The sequence below is a fragment of the Dromaius novaehollandiae genome, unplaced genomic scaffold (assembly GCF_036370855.1).
Source record: "Dromaius novaehollandiae isolate bDroNov1 unplaced genomic scaffold, bDroNov1.hap1 HAP1_SCAFFOLD_33, whole genome shotgun sequence".
NCBI classification, from domain to species: Eukaryota; Metazoa; Chordata; class Aves; order Casuariiformes; family Dromaiidae; genus Dromaius; species Dromaius novaehollandiae.
In genome coordinates, this window is record NW_026991456.1 from 4,225,011 (window position 1) to 4,238,737 (window position 13,727).

General features: G+C 51.4%; 1 long non-coding RNA gene across 1 annotated transcript; it reads left to right on the forward strand.

Annotated features, from left to right (window-relative positions):
• Nucleotides 1–12,713: 12,713 nt before the first annotated feature.
• On the forward strand, nt 12,714–13,293 carry LOC135326623 (uncharacterized). The gene is made up of 4 exons (XR_010386924.1): nt 12,714–12,886; nt 12,980–13,020; nt 13,103–13,158; nt 13,258–13,293. It is a non-coding gene; the product is annotated as an uncharacterized LOC135326623 (long non-coding RNA).
• Nucleotides 13,294–13,727: the final 434 nt, after the last annotated feature.

Sequence of the window (13,727 nt, forward strand, 5' to 3'; positions counted from 1 at the left end):
AGGCCTGTCCCTGGCCTATAGGACACTGAGGCTGTTGCGACCTCACGAGTACAGCCAGCAGCCAGGGGCCTGCCACTGGCCTATGAAGCACTGAGGGTGCTGTGACCTCACAAGCACAGCCAGCAGCCAGGGGCCTGCCACTGGCCTGTGAAGCAGTGAGGCTGCTGTGACTTCACAAGCACAGCCAGCACCCAGGGGCCTGCCACTGGCCTGTAGGGCACAGAGGTCGATGTGACCTCACAAGCACAGCCAGCAGTCATTGGCCTCCCACTGGCCTATGAGGCACTGGTACTTCTTCCACCCCACAAGCACAACTTGCAGCCAGGGGCCTCCCACTGCCCTGTGAACCACTGAGACAAATGTGACCTCACAAGCACAGCCAGCAGCTGTGGGCCTGCCACTGACCTGTGAAGCACTGAGGCTGCTGTGACCTCAGAAGCACAGCCAGCAGCCAGGAGCCTCCCTCCAGCCTATGAGGCACTGAGGCTGCTGTGACCTCAGAAGCACAGCCAGCAGCCATGGCCCTGCCACTGGCCTTTCAGGCAATGGCACTAGTAAATATCTGCATATATACATATCATACACAGACACACATATATATCATACATATATATATATATCAAATATACATCATATATATCATATATGTATATCATGTATGCATAGCATATATATATCATACATATATATATATAAAATAGTAAATATCTACATCCAAGCTAATCATATTATGCCCTTTTTATGCACAGTAAAAGACTGAAGTAATTTTAAGTTGCTGCTTATTTGACCTGTTTTAAACATCTACTTTGGGATAAGATGAACTGAGCCAACGAAAGTCCTTTTGCTCTTTTCTGAATATAAAGGGAGCCTAAGATGACTAGACCAGATCTAGACACCTATGTTTCATCAAATACATCCTCCTTATAATAGCTGAAAAAGATGCTTGACAAAGAATGAAAACATGCATATAGGCAAACAGGTTGGAGCAGGAAAAGTTCATGTACCCAGCAGGTGGCAACACCAGTCTGGCAATGTCAACCACCACACTTGGATATTCACAGTCAGAAGATGAAATAGCAGTGGTGCAATGATGACCAGATAGCCTGTAATATGTAACGCCAACCCTGGGACATAAAACATAGAGGACATTGTGTGGATGTTCTCTCAGGGGATCAAAGAGATGCACAAGATATTCATTAACACAGAAGCCGTAAAAATAAAACAGAGTGAATGATATTGCCTAGGTCCAAAGCCTAATTAATCCATCTTCTTCTTCTATTTTTACAATAAGAAAGGATCTCTGTCTACTCACCATACGATATTTTTCTAAGGTAACCACTTGGTATTTAAAAAAAAAGATATCCAAGAAAAAAAAGAATCATTGATATATTCTTGGCAAAAGTGAACAGGAGAAGACATAAAATTTCCATAGGCCATTAACCAGTTAACAGGTGACATGAAAGCAAACACTTTGTTATCCTGCTACGCAGCATCTCTGAAATAAGCAGAAAAGAAGAATCCCTGTATTTACATTTGATTCTAACAAAAAGTTAACTAGGTATATTGATACAGGTTATTAGCTACTAGATGCCATTATAAGTCACACCAAAGATACACAGCTAATTTCCAGGGTAATACGGAAAATGATTAGAAAATAGTTTTGTGTGTAATCAAGACTCTAGTGCCCCTGAGTGACATAGCAGGTTAACTGTTCACAGCAGACTGTGGACAACATTTTTGAATTGAAAGGCTGATGACGTCCTTCCCTTCCTCCATTGCTCTGTCAGAAACATTGGTAAAGACTGTGGTAAATATTCAACTTTTAACGTGCGCTTCAGAAATAATGACGGCAGCAAATGTGTTTACAGGACAATGCTGAAGAAGATCAGCTATTTAAAGCATTCCTTTTCCACATACATAGCCACGCTTTCCCCCCTCTCCCATACAGTCACACTAGGAAGATTGAAACAGTAAGGGCAAGAGTGCTCTCTTGATATTAAGGCATAAACCGGGCAGAGGGAAGGGTAAGATCATAACTTTTTATAATAAATTAAAATGGACCCATTTCCTACCATTCCAGTCCCCACTTTTTATATGCAAATAAGGCAGAAAAGTGGCGATATTCCAAATGTTCTATTTCCTGTCCTACATTGACCTTGCTAGTGTTTTAATTTGGAAAGGATGACCTGGCTGCTCATTTTCCACAGCTCATTGGAGCCATAAATAACGAGGTCAAGACAAAGGACAATGCACTGAGCTAAAGAATCAGTGCAAGCATCAAAGCAAGACAACACATGGCTGCAATTTATACAATATTTTGAGGCATCATATTCTGAGCACATTATGAATCTCTATTCGTGATAAAGGCTATACCAAGGAAAAAAGATTAAAAGATGAGAGCTGTGGTTATAACAATGTAGAATGGAAGACGAGAGAAATCTGAATCCTAACATTTTTAAGATTACCATTGCGTGGTGCTTCTTTGATGATGTTTCTGAACTTAATGCAATTAATATGTAATTACAGAATACCAACGGGATCAAAAAAATCATTGGCCCATGAAAATACAGGAATTAAAGAAGAAACATAATACTGCCTTTTGATATTCAAAGCTGAATACGTAATGTCATTATGCTAAATAATCCTGCTGAACAGAAGAGGATTTTCGGCTGACAACATCTCTTTGCACTTCTGAATCTTAAAATACAAAACTCTTCCTATTACGATGCATAAGGAAACATTCCTGTGGTACTGTATTCACGCATGGAGTTCTCTGGAATTTCAACAAGGATATGGACCTATGTAAATCACATGCACACACATAAGCAGTGTTAATCGTCTATATTCTCTTCTTGTTTCTTTAAATAGAAAAACTACCAAGTAGAACTCCAAGTGTGGGATTCATCTCAGACAATTCTCACAGAATTACTGAGGTTGGAAGGGACCTCAGGAGATCATCTAGTCCAGCACCCTTCCCCTCTCCACCACCCAGCTCAGAGCAAGGTCAACTAGAGCAAGTTGCCCAGGATCATGTCCAGTTGGATTTTGAATATCTTGAAGGATGGAGACTGCACTGTATTTGTCTTCTGATGATACAAATAGTCTTGCTAACAAGGCCTACTTTGGCATTGTACCACAAATATGTACATCACCACACACTGAGGAAGTCAGTGGTATGTCACTCGGGGCTCTATCAGAAAGAACAACACCTGTTTAAAGAGCCAGTCCTGGAGACCAGGGGGCAAAAGTTGCTTATAGCTGCCATCATTTAAGGACACTGCAACTAGACAGGCAGACAAAGTGGTGCTGGTAAGAGGAGTGTAAATACAAGATATGTTCTGGGTCTTTCTGGTTGATGACATTCTCTAAAAAACCTTCTACACATGCTGTAATCTAACACCCTCCCATCAGCTACTTATAAACCTAAAGGAACGGCATCTCCCGAGGGTCAAACCTCCCCTAGCGCTGCGGCGGGGGCGGGAGTTGGCGGCCTGGCATGCGGGGAGCCGTAGTTTTCACCGCGGCATGCCGGGAGCAGTGGTCTTCCAGCACTGGGCTTCCGGGCCGCCATTTTCACGTGCACGGTATGCTGGGAGGTGTAGTCTTCTCAGACGGGGCTACTGGGTGACCATGCTGCGCCTCTCGAGGTGGCGGGGGCGGGCAGGTCTCTGCCAGCGGCGTTCCCACCAGCCAGCCGCATCGTGCTCTGTGGCAGGCCAGGAGCTGTGGTTCCAGGTGCCGGTGCCTTCTCAGCCCTGCAGCAGTGGCCCGCTGGGTCTGTTCCTTACTGGACGTGTGTCACTCACGCCTGAGTCCCCACAGGTCACGGGGGACAGTGGAATGCCCCTGTTTTTCCCCGGTACAGGGCAGGAAGCATTTTCCATCTCTGGTGGTGTTGCAAGACAATCTTGGAAGCTCAGAAAGAGTGTTCATGCTCTTTAAACTAGGCAGATGAGGAGAACCTCTCTATTTCCTGGGAGGAAATAATTCTTTAATCAAGGCCGTCCTAGAACTGCTAAAGCCTTAAAGAAACTGTAAATCAAGATGCTTTGTTTTCTATGCATACATTGCCAATTTAGCAAAAGAATTCGAGGTATCCCCTAACTGACCTGTCCTCATTATAATACAAGAAAATCACGCTGATAGGTCAGAAAGACCCACGCCCGGGTGAAGACCCCTCCCCTGAGCATGTGTAGTAGTAAAATGGTGTGTAAGCAATATTACAGTTGTAGGTAAATCACTAACCAACCGGTGTAAAAGGGAAAGTTGCAAACCTTGCAATTTGTTTGTGTAAATGCTACTTGGAAAGCCGGGGGTGGGGGGGGTGGGGGGAATGCGCTTGATTTGTGGGAAACCACCGAGCAGCCAGGCTTGCGCAACTCTGAAATAAATAAGCAAATGTCTCTCCTGAGCGTGTAATTATTGGCTTAGTGCACACGGGGCAACGAATCCGCTTTTTGGACAGCAGTGTGACCGGGCAGGGTTGTCCCCAGGGGCTGGGGCTGTCCCTCTTGGAAATGGGGAGGGCAGGGAGAGAAGGAGGGGTGCTGCGGGCTCCTGGGAGTCGTAGCTTTGCTCAGGATTGGGGCCAGTTAGGCAGCTGCTGGGAGGAGCGGCAGTGCTGGGAGGGCACGGTGCGGAGCTGTCCTGCTGTGCAGCACAAGGGAAAGTCGACCAGCACCGTTGCTGTCCGAGGACCCTGGAACAGCCCGAGAGACCCTGGAACAGCCACCCCACGGACACCGTGTCACTGCCTCGCAAGGCCATTGCGTTCAGGTACGTTAGACTACATCGGGCAGAAGAAACGTAAGCCGAAGGATCAGGGCAAATAGCTGCTTGTCTAGGTTTGTTACCTAGCGACGCACTGGCAAAGCTTTTCATGAACACTCCTACTTGATCGAGTGCATATTCATTCCGTGAATATTACTGCCAGAACGCGTACGTCACTGATCCTTTAAAGCAAGTCCGTGGCACTGGGGTAGCACGTGTAGTGGAGACTAAATGCAATAATACCTCATTTTGATGTCGTTCTCTTCTGCGAAAGCACTTGGAGCAGATGACAACATTTATCATACTATTTTGTTTATTGAGTGGACCCTGATACTGGGGAGAAGGTGGTACTGCACCGAAAGGGAGCACGCATGCGCATTGCGTTCCGCCGCGCTCACTGCTGCCATCGCGGGTCTGAAAAGCGGCACTGCACACTCATCGGCGTAGCGCATGCGCACTGCGTTCCGTCCCGCTCACCGCTGTCCTCGCGTGTCGACAAGGCAGCACTGCAGCCGCCGCCGGCCACCGCTGCGTACGAAGAACAGTGCAGGCAGCCGGCGCACACGTGTGCGCTGCCGGTCACCGTGTTCACCGCTACTCTCCGCTCTCTCGGGGACGGGTAAGCGAAGGCGCTCGTCCACCCCTGCCCGGTGCTCACGGACCGGGAGCGCTTTTCCCGAGAGGGCTTTTCCTTCCTGGTGCTTCCTGGGGGTGCGGGGATGGGCAGTGCCGTCTCAGAGCTGCTCCGCGACCGGGGCAGCCCCAGCGCCTGCTCGCTGATCCCCGCCGCTCTCTCGGGCACGAGCAGAGCAGCCTCGGGGCGCTCGCTGCTCGGCCTGAGCACCGGGCTGGCGCGGCGGGCTGCGGGTCGCCCGCGGGAGCCGGCCGGCTGCAGCGCCGCGCTACGACCACACGAGGGCGCCATTGCGGGTCTCGCCTCCCCGCCCCCGCTCCCGCTCCCGCTCGCCCCCGCCCCTCCCGCGCTGTCCGTAGCCAGCGCATGCGCGGCGGCGGGGAGCAAGATGGCGGCGAGCAGGGTGGGTGTTTTCGCTCGGGGGCTGCGGGCGAGGGCCGAGGCCGCCTGGAGTCGAGCACGTGGGGATCCCGGTGAGGCGAGCGTGTGCTTTCGGGTGGCCGCGGGCGTCGGGCTGTGTCCTGCCCGCCGGGGCTGTCGCTTCGTGGAGGCGGCGGGGCGGGGGGGCGGGGGGTTCGGACCTGGCGCCGCGCCGCGCCGGGTCTGCCGGAGCGCGGCTCTGACTCTGCCTTTTCCGTGTGTCGCCTGTAGGGCCCCAGTTCCTCCCCAGCGCGGGCCAGGGCGTGCGCTCACCGCTGTGGACGCAGCCTGGAGGAGCGGGGGGGGGTGTGTCTGCGCGGGGGTCTGGATGTGTCCAGCAGCGGCACAGCAGCCTGATGTCTCCTCTCGTCTGGGACGCGGGTTCCTTTGCAGCTTTTCTGGGATGCGGGGCCCTTGGTGAGTTCCCTGCTGCCTTCTCTGGCGTTCTGTGCAAGCTCATAGATCCCTCCTCCTCCCCCCCCGCCACCCTATCTGATGGGGTGGGAGACCAGTGGCTCCTCCCGCCGAGCTGACAGCAACGTGGGGCACCCCTATGTGCTCCCTACACATCTGGGATGGCACCCCTGCCCTGAGGGCCCTGCAGAGTCCCACCCTTCCTGCAACCAGCCCCCCCAAAGCCATTAAACCACCCACAAATCCTGCCCCAAGACCCCTACAGGCCCCAAAACATCTCCGAGCCCTGCCTCAACGTTGTCACTGACTCCAGACCTCCCCCTGCACTCTCTCCAAAGCCCCAAACATTCCTAAAACTGCTGCCAGGCCCAGTCCCCGCAGCAGTGAGGCGTTCTAACAAAGATGGGGTGTGATCTGCGTCTCTGCCTTGACTCAGTCCCGCTTTAGAGAAATGGGAGTTTACAGCGCTTCCTGGTGAAGAGTGTTGGCGGGTGGATGCGCTGATGACAAAGAGATTTTTCTCTCTTTTCTTCTGAGCCGCCTCTCAGAAGCCTCTGTACGTACACGATGTGGCTGATCTGGGATAATCGTGCTGTGCACAATGCTTAAGGAGAACATTGCCATGAAATGGCGGGCTAAGGAATAGCCTAAAAAACCTAAAAGGCTCGGGAAAAGCCAAAGAGAACACCGTTGGGCTCTGGGAAGCCCCAGTGATGCTACAGAAAACAGCATGGCTTTTAGGCATCTCCTCAGAGCAGCAGCAATGTCTTGCTCCAGCCTATGGGACAATGGGGACTCTTAATTACCTCCTTGAATTACCACAAGTGTTGCGAAAGCAGAAGGGACTAGGGAGCACACGGAGCAGGTTGTGGACTATATGTCAAGTTTAAACAAGCAACAAGCCCCTCTGCAAATAGGAACAGGTTTAGCCCTAAGTAATAGATGAAGGTAGCTGTGAGTAACGTGAAGCGAAGCGGTTATGTCAATCACCCCAAAAGCCTCAGAGAAGTGGTCCAAACACTGCCCCCAAAGTCTTCATTGCACCCTAGAGGCCTCTGTTTGATGTCTAGTCCCCTTAGGACTGCTCCAATCCCCTCAGAACCTCTCCATTGGACTTCATTGTGCACCAGGGGCTCAGTTGAGCGTGTAGAGTCCTTAGGACCCCTCTCGTACCCTCAGAACCCCTCCTGAGGCCTTTGTAGTGCTCCCAGAGCCCTTTTTTGGTCCACCGGCTCTCGTAGGACTTCTCTAATTCCTTCAATATCCCTCTTTTGGCCTTCATTGTGCAGGAGCCCTCCGTTGTCCTTCTAGCTCTCCAAGCACCTCTCTAGTCCCACCAGGACCCCTCCTTTTGCCTTCGTTGTTCCATATAGCACTTTTTTTCTTCCTTCTAGTCCCTTTACAACCCCCCGGTCTACTCTAGGTGCCTCTTTTGGCCAAAATTGTGCCCTGCAGCCCTCTTTTGGCCCTCTAGAACCAAGAGGACCCCTCTAGTCACCTCTGAATCCCTCTGGAGGCCTTTGTTGTGCCCCAGGGCTGTCTTCTGGCTCTCCTGACGACCCCTTTGGATCCCTCAAATTCCACCTAAGAACCTTTCTGGAGGCTGTCCTTGTTCCCCAGAGTCTTTTTTGGCCTTGTAGACCTGTTAGCACCCCTCCAGTGCACTCTCAAACACTCTCTTGGCCAAAATTGGGCCCCAGAGCTCTTTGGGCTCTCCAGACCCTAGCGAATCTCTCTCGTCCTCTCAGACCACCTCCTGAGCTCATCCCTGCTCCCCAGTTGATATTTTTTCAGCCAGGTAGACCACTTAGGACTCCTCTAGTGCACTTTGGACTACTCTTTCAGTCTCCCTTCTGTCCCAGAGCTGTCTTCTGGCCCTCCGGCCCCTTTAGCACCCCGCTAGTCCCTTCAGAATCCCTCCAGAGGCCTTTGTGGTGCTCCAGAGCCCTCATTTGGCCCTCCAGCCTTCTCAGCAGCCCTCTCGTCTGCTCTGCACTCCTTTTTTTGGCCAAAATGGGGCCCCAGAGGCTTTTTCTTTGTTCATTGGTTCCCTCAGGAAACCCCTAGTGTGCTCTCGACCCCTCTTTTGGCCAAGATTGGGACCGGAGTCTTCTGTGGGCACTCTAGACCCCTGAGGACCCCTCTAGTGTACTCTGGACCACTCTTTTGGCCACAATTGGGCCCCAGAGCTGTCTTCTGGCCCTCCAGCCCCCTTAGGGAACATCTAGTCTCCTCAGAACTCTTCCAGTTTTCTTCCTGGTTCACCAGAGTCATTTTTTGGCCATGTAGACCCTTTAGCAGCCCTCTAAGTGTGCTGTGGACTACTCTTTCAGCCTTTTTTATGCCCCAGAGCTGTGTTTTGGATGTCTAGACCCCTTTAGGACCCTGGTAGAGCCCTCAGAGTCCCTCCGGAGCCCTTCTTCATGCCCTGGAGCCCTCTTTTGGCCCTTTAGCAGCCCTCTATTCTGCTTTGGCTTCATTTTTTGACCTTTTATTTCCCCCCCACAGACCACTCCTGGCCCTCTAGAACCCTTAGCACCCTTCTAGAGGCCTTTGCCATGCTCCAAAGCTGTCTTTTGGGTCTCAAGTTCCCTTAGGACCCCTCTAGTGTGCTCAGAACCCCTCTGGAGGCCTTTGTGTCCCGGAGCCCTCTTTTGGCCATCCACATCCCATAGGAGCCCTCCTGTCCACTCAGAGCACCTCCTGAGGTCGGTCATGTTACCCAGTTTTGATTTTTTTTTTTCCCCTGTGCCATTTAGTCCCCTTAGGAGCCCTCTAGTCTGCTCAGAACCTCTCCTGGGGTGCTTGTTGTGCCCCAGAGCTGTCCTCTGGCTCCACAGCCCCCTTTGGAACCCTCTAGTCTCCTCAGAAGCCCTCCAGATTTCTTCCTTGTTCCCCAAAGTCATTCCTTGGCCATGCAGGCCCCTCAGCACCCCTCTAGTGCACTCTGGACCACTCTTTGGGCTTTCCTTGTTCCCTAGAGCTGTCTTTTGGCTCTCTAGCTCCTTTAGAACTTCTGCAGTGTTCTCAGAACTCTTCCTGAGCCCTGTCTTATGCCCTGGAGTGCTCTGTTCATCGTTCAGCTGCCTGAGTACCCCTCTTTTCCTCTGAACCCCTTCAGAGGCTTTGCTTGTTCTCTTCTGGCTTCTTTTAGTTGCTCTCTAGTCTCCGTAAGAGATGTCTAATCTGCTCTGGGTTCCTCTTTAGAGCTTTGTTGTGCTGCATAGACCTCTGCTGGTCCTGTAGAGCCCTGAGGAACCCCTTTATTTCACTCTGGACTACTCTGTCAGCCTTCCTTGTTGTGCCCCCAGAGCCCTGCGTAGGTTCTCCAGCCCTCTTAGCATCCCTCTTCCCTCCTTGTGCCAGTCCTCCACTTAGAAATACAGAGCTAGTACTCCCCTGGGGAACTACCCATTCCACCTACTGACCCCTTTTTCTGAGCACTCTAGGTACTATACAGGAAGTACCCCTCTTCAGAAGTACTCACATTACAGAAGCAGCCTTGTTCCAGGAGTTTATTTTGATATCTTGGTTTGCCCTAGAGGAAATGCTGTCCTGCTACAACGGCTGTATTATATGCAGGTCTGAACCAATTAGAGCACTGTGGTGTAGTGTTCCCTTAACAGGTTATGTTGAATCTTGTAGCTTTCTTTCTAAGCATAAGCAGAACTGATTTTTAGTTTTTAGTGCAAAGGCTAGTGCTAGTTTGGGTAAAAAAGCTTAATAACATACCTCCTGATATTATGGGTTCAGTATATAAGGTTTCAGTAATAAAGAAGATGGTCTGTTTTATCAAAGAGGTCCGTCTGTCCTTTCTGTGCTCTCCCATCCAGATACTGAGTGGAAGCAAAAGGCTTGCTTCTGCTTAGCCCTATGTATTTATGGCTGCCAGTGGTTTGCCCCTCCCCTTCCAAGGGCTTGTGGGTAGGGCAGTGGGTGAGGCTAGGGTTACATAAACCCAGGGTGTTCACACAGTCTCTGCTCTCTTTGGGGATAGTGCTCTGGAACTGCCTTGGGAAATAACAGCATTTGTGGAAGTGAAACTATCCAGAAAGACTTATTGCTGCATTTAGAGAAGCAAGGGCCATTCCTTAATGTTAGAGCAATGAGATGGCTGAAGGTGGAGTTGTGAGCATGCCAGAAAATTGCTTATAGCAGGCAGTTTTGGTTTTGTGTTGGTATCTTGGTGTGGGGTGTTCAGGGGTGGACGAGGGTTTCTGAGTGTGCAGTTGTATCCTCTGTTAATTGTCCGTATTGTTTTCTGGTGTTTGTGTGTTTACTGTGGAAGGGGCCTAACTTCCTCACTGGGCTCTTTGAACATGCTGATGCTTGAGGCATTGCTTGTGCCTCTGCTGGACTGCAGACAAGAGAAGAGAGCAGGGGTCCTGGGAAAACATTTCCTTCTACACTTACACCCTAGGTGGTGGTTGTGTGTTTTATCTCCAGTAAGGTGGATCTGTGTGAGGTATTGCTCTCATCAGCTAGTCTGGTTTCTGGCTCGCTGGATGTTTTGCTGCTCCTCAGAAATACTGTCAGCCCTGTTCAGGGAGAAACTGTGTGGGGTTTTTCTGTAGTATGCAGACTTGTAGAAGAGTCCAGATTTTGTATGAAGAGGGAAGGAAGCCTTCTCCCTTCCTGTAACTGCAGTAGGATGAGAAAGGAAGTCACCTCGTCGGAAAGCAAAGCGGACTGTGAGTAAGCCCATGTGCCTGAAGAGCTCAAAAACCAACCTCCCCTCAGCTAATGAACTCACCTCTCTTCTTGCCTAAGCCTCAGTGCTGAGAGAGAAGAAACGGTTGTACTTCTCGGAACCACCAGGAACCAATTTGCAGTCTTGCCTGGCAGCTCCTTTCTTATATCCATGCCTGTGAACCTAGTGCCACCTGCCCTTCTGTGGCTCTGCTTCTGACCCCTACCCTGGCTTCTGGGGCTGCCTACTTTGCTTCTTCAGGTACTATGTCGGCCCTTTGCAGGCATGGCTGAGGATTTCAGGTGAGGTAGAATGGGTGATCAGAATGGTGTTTCAGTTGTTGTAGGGCTGGTCAGCGCTACCTGGCAGCATAGTAACTTTGTCTTGGTTTTCCAGGTGCCATGGGTGTCCCCACAGCAATGATGTTGGAATCTGGAGTTGGTGCGGCACAGGTGAGCACAACATCGGTGGCGCTTTGGTGGAGGGTGCTCTTCAGCTGGAGCTGGCTGGCATGGGGGTGATCTCCCGTGCTCTGGTTTGGCAGGCAATGAAGGCGAATGTGGTGACCGAAGGAAGATCAGAGAGGATGTGGCTGCCATTGAGGATGCCTCTTGAGGACCAATGGTGTGACGCACAGCACTGCAAAAGCTAAGGTGAGGAGCAAAGTGTCGATGTGTCTTGGGTGTGTGTGCTGACATACAGTGTAGTATGGAGAACTCTTCTGGATGAGTGCTGTGTGTGAGGCAGAGGCAGTGGGGTGTGCATGGCAGAAAGTGAGGGTGTGGTAGGCAGAGCAGCTCCAGCCTGTGTCTGTGTTGTTGAGTAGTTTATGGGGTGTGTGTTGTAGCTGTGGTATCTTTTGCTCAGGTCTTGATGTCGCTCTTGTTTGCGCTCAAGGAGCATGGCCCATGCTCTGCAGCGCTAGCGCGGCAGGCATCCATTGTCTTTTGCCTGGCCCGACTCATCAGCATTGTGCTAATGGATAGCACCTTGTTCTGTGCAGGCAGCTAAAAGGGGTGGCGTGTCACTCTGGTTTTGCATCGTGGCCATTTGCAGCCATCATTGAGGCCTCCTTGGCCGTTCCTCTTCTGAGGCCGCTCTTGTTTTGCACCTTCCTGGCATCCTTTCAGGATTTTCTTCCCTGCATCGTCAGAGCCTCAGGTCTTCCTTGCTGGCTTCTTCTGCATCACTCTTCCCAGCTTTGCTGGCCCCTTTCCATCACAGGCAGTAGCGTCTGACTCTTCCGTGGGCTCATCCGGAGCATCAGAGCTGTGTGGTTGTGGCATTGTAGGGCTTTTTGGCTGGCAGCATCTTATGCATGGGAATAGTTCTTTTTGCATAGGGCTTTCCTTCATGTTTGTGTCTGTGTGTCTGTTCGGGGCTGGAGCTGCCTTGCCTGTGGGTGTTAGGAATGATAGTGCGTGGAGTGTGGCAGTGATGGGCTGGGACAGTGATTGGTCAGCATCTGTGTGTTCCATTTTACATTGCTTTTTTGCAGATGCGGATTAGTGTTTGGATCTCTTGAGGGAGATGGAGGAAGGAAGGGGAATGCCGTAAGAAGGTGAGCTAGAGATTCCTTGTTGGAAGGAGTGTTGTGGTCAGTGGTTCCCTGGTTAATTTTTGCTTTGTGCTTGTAGGTGTGGAGCCTTGTGGAGAGCAAGTTGCTTGCGTCCGGGAGGAGCAGGGCAAGGTGAGTGTTGGTCTGAGAGAGGAGGCAGAGCCCAGTGTAGGGCTGTTGTCTCGTTGGCGCTGTTCTGGTTTTACAGGTGCCTGGTGGGCCTTGGCGTGGCGGCCAATGGCCCAGCAGTCAAGATGGGTGAGCAGAGCAGGCAAAGGTGTTGTAGTGAGGTACTGTTGTGGTGGGGTGTGGTTTTGGCATCACCTCAAGGTGTGGTTGTCTCAGGTTTTGCAGGAAGTTGTGAAGAGGAGAAGTAGAGTGCTGAGAAGAGCCCGAGCAGGTAAGAGGGGGAGCTTGTTGGGTCAGAATCTGATGGCGTGGTAGGGTGATGCCGGGTTGCCTCTTGGTGATGTCTTTTGCTGTGCTTTTTCAGGTATGGTGTGGGCCTTTCCCAAGCGTGGCTGAGGATTTCAGGTGAGCGGATTGGTGTTGGGCATTGTAGGGCTGGTGAGCGCTGCCTGCCAGAAGAGTGGCTTCATTATTTTGTTTTTTCCAGGTGCCATGGGCTTCCCCCCAGCCAGGATGCTGGTGTTTGGAATTGGCGCAGTTCAGGTGAGCGGAGCACCCATGGTGCTTTGGTGGAGAGTGCTCTTGCAGGTGAGGCTGGAGCCAACTGGCACGGGGGTGACTACTTGTGCTCTGGTGTGGCAGGTGAAGGCAAATGTGGCAAGCAAAGGAAGATCGGAGAAGATGGGTCTGCCATTGAGGATGGCTCTTGAGGACCGATGGTGATGCAGAGCACCGGAAGAGCTAAGTTGATGGGCAAAGGGTGTTGGGGTGTCTTGACTGTGTGTGTGTGTGTGTGTGTGTGTGTGTGCGCGCGCAGGTGTGTGCTGACGTTCAGTGTAGAGTGGAGGGTGGTTCGGGATGTGTGTGTGCATGAGGCAGTGGGGTGTGCATGGCAGAAAGTGAGGATGTGCTAGGCAGAGCGGCTCCAGCCTGTGTCTGTGTTGTTGTGCAGTCTGTGGTGTGTGTTGTAGCTGTACTCTCTTTTGCTCAGGTCTTGATGTTGCTCTTGCTCGTTGTGCTCAAGGAGCACAGCCCGTGCTCTGCAGCACTAGCATGGCAGGCATCCACTGTCTTTTTGCCTGGCCTGACTCGTCAGCATTGCTCCAATGGAT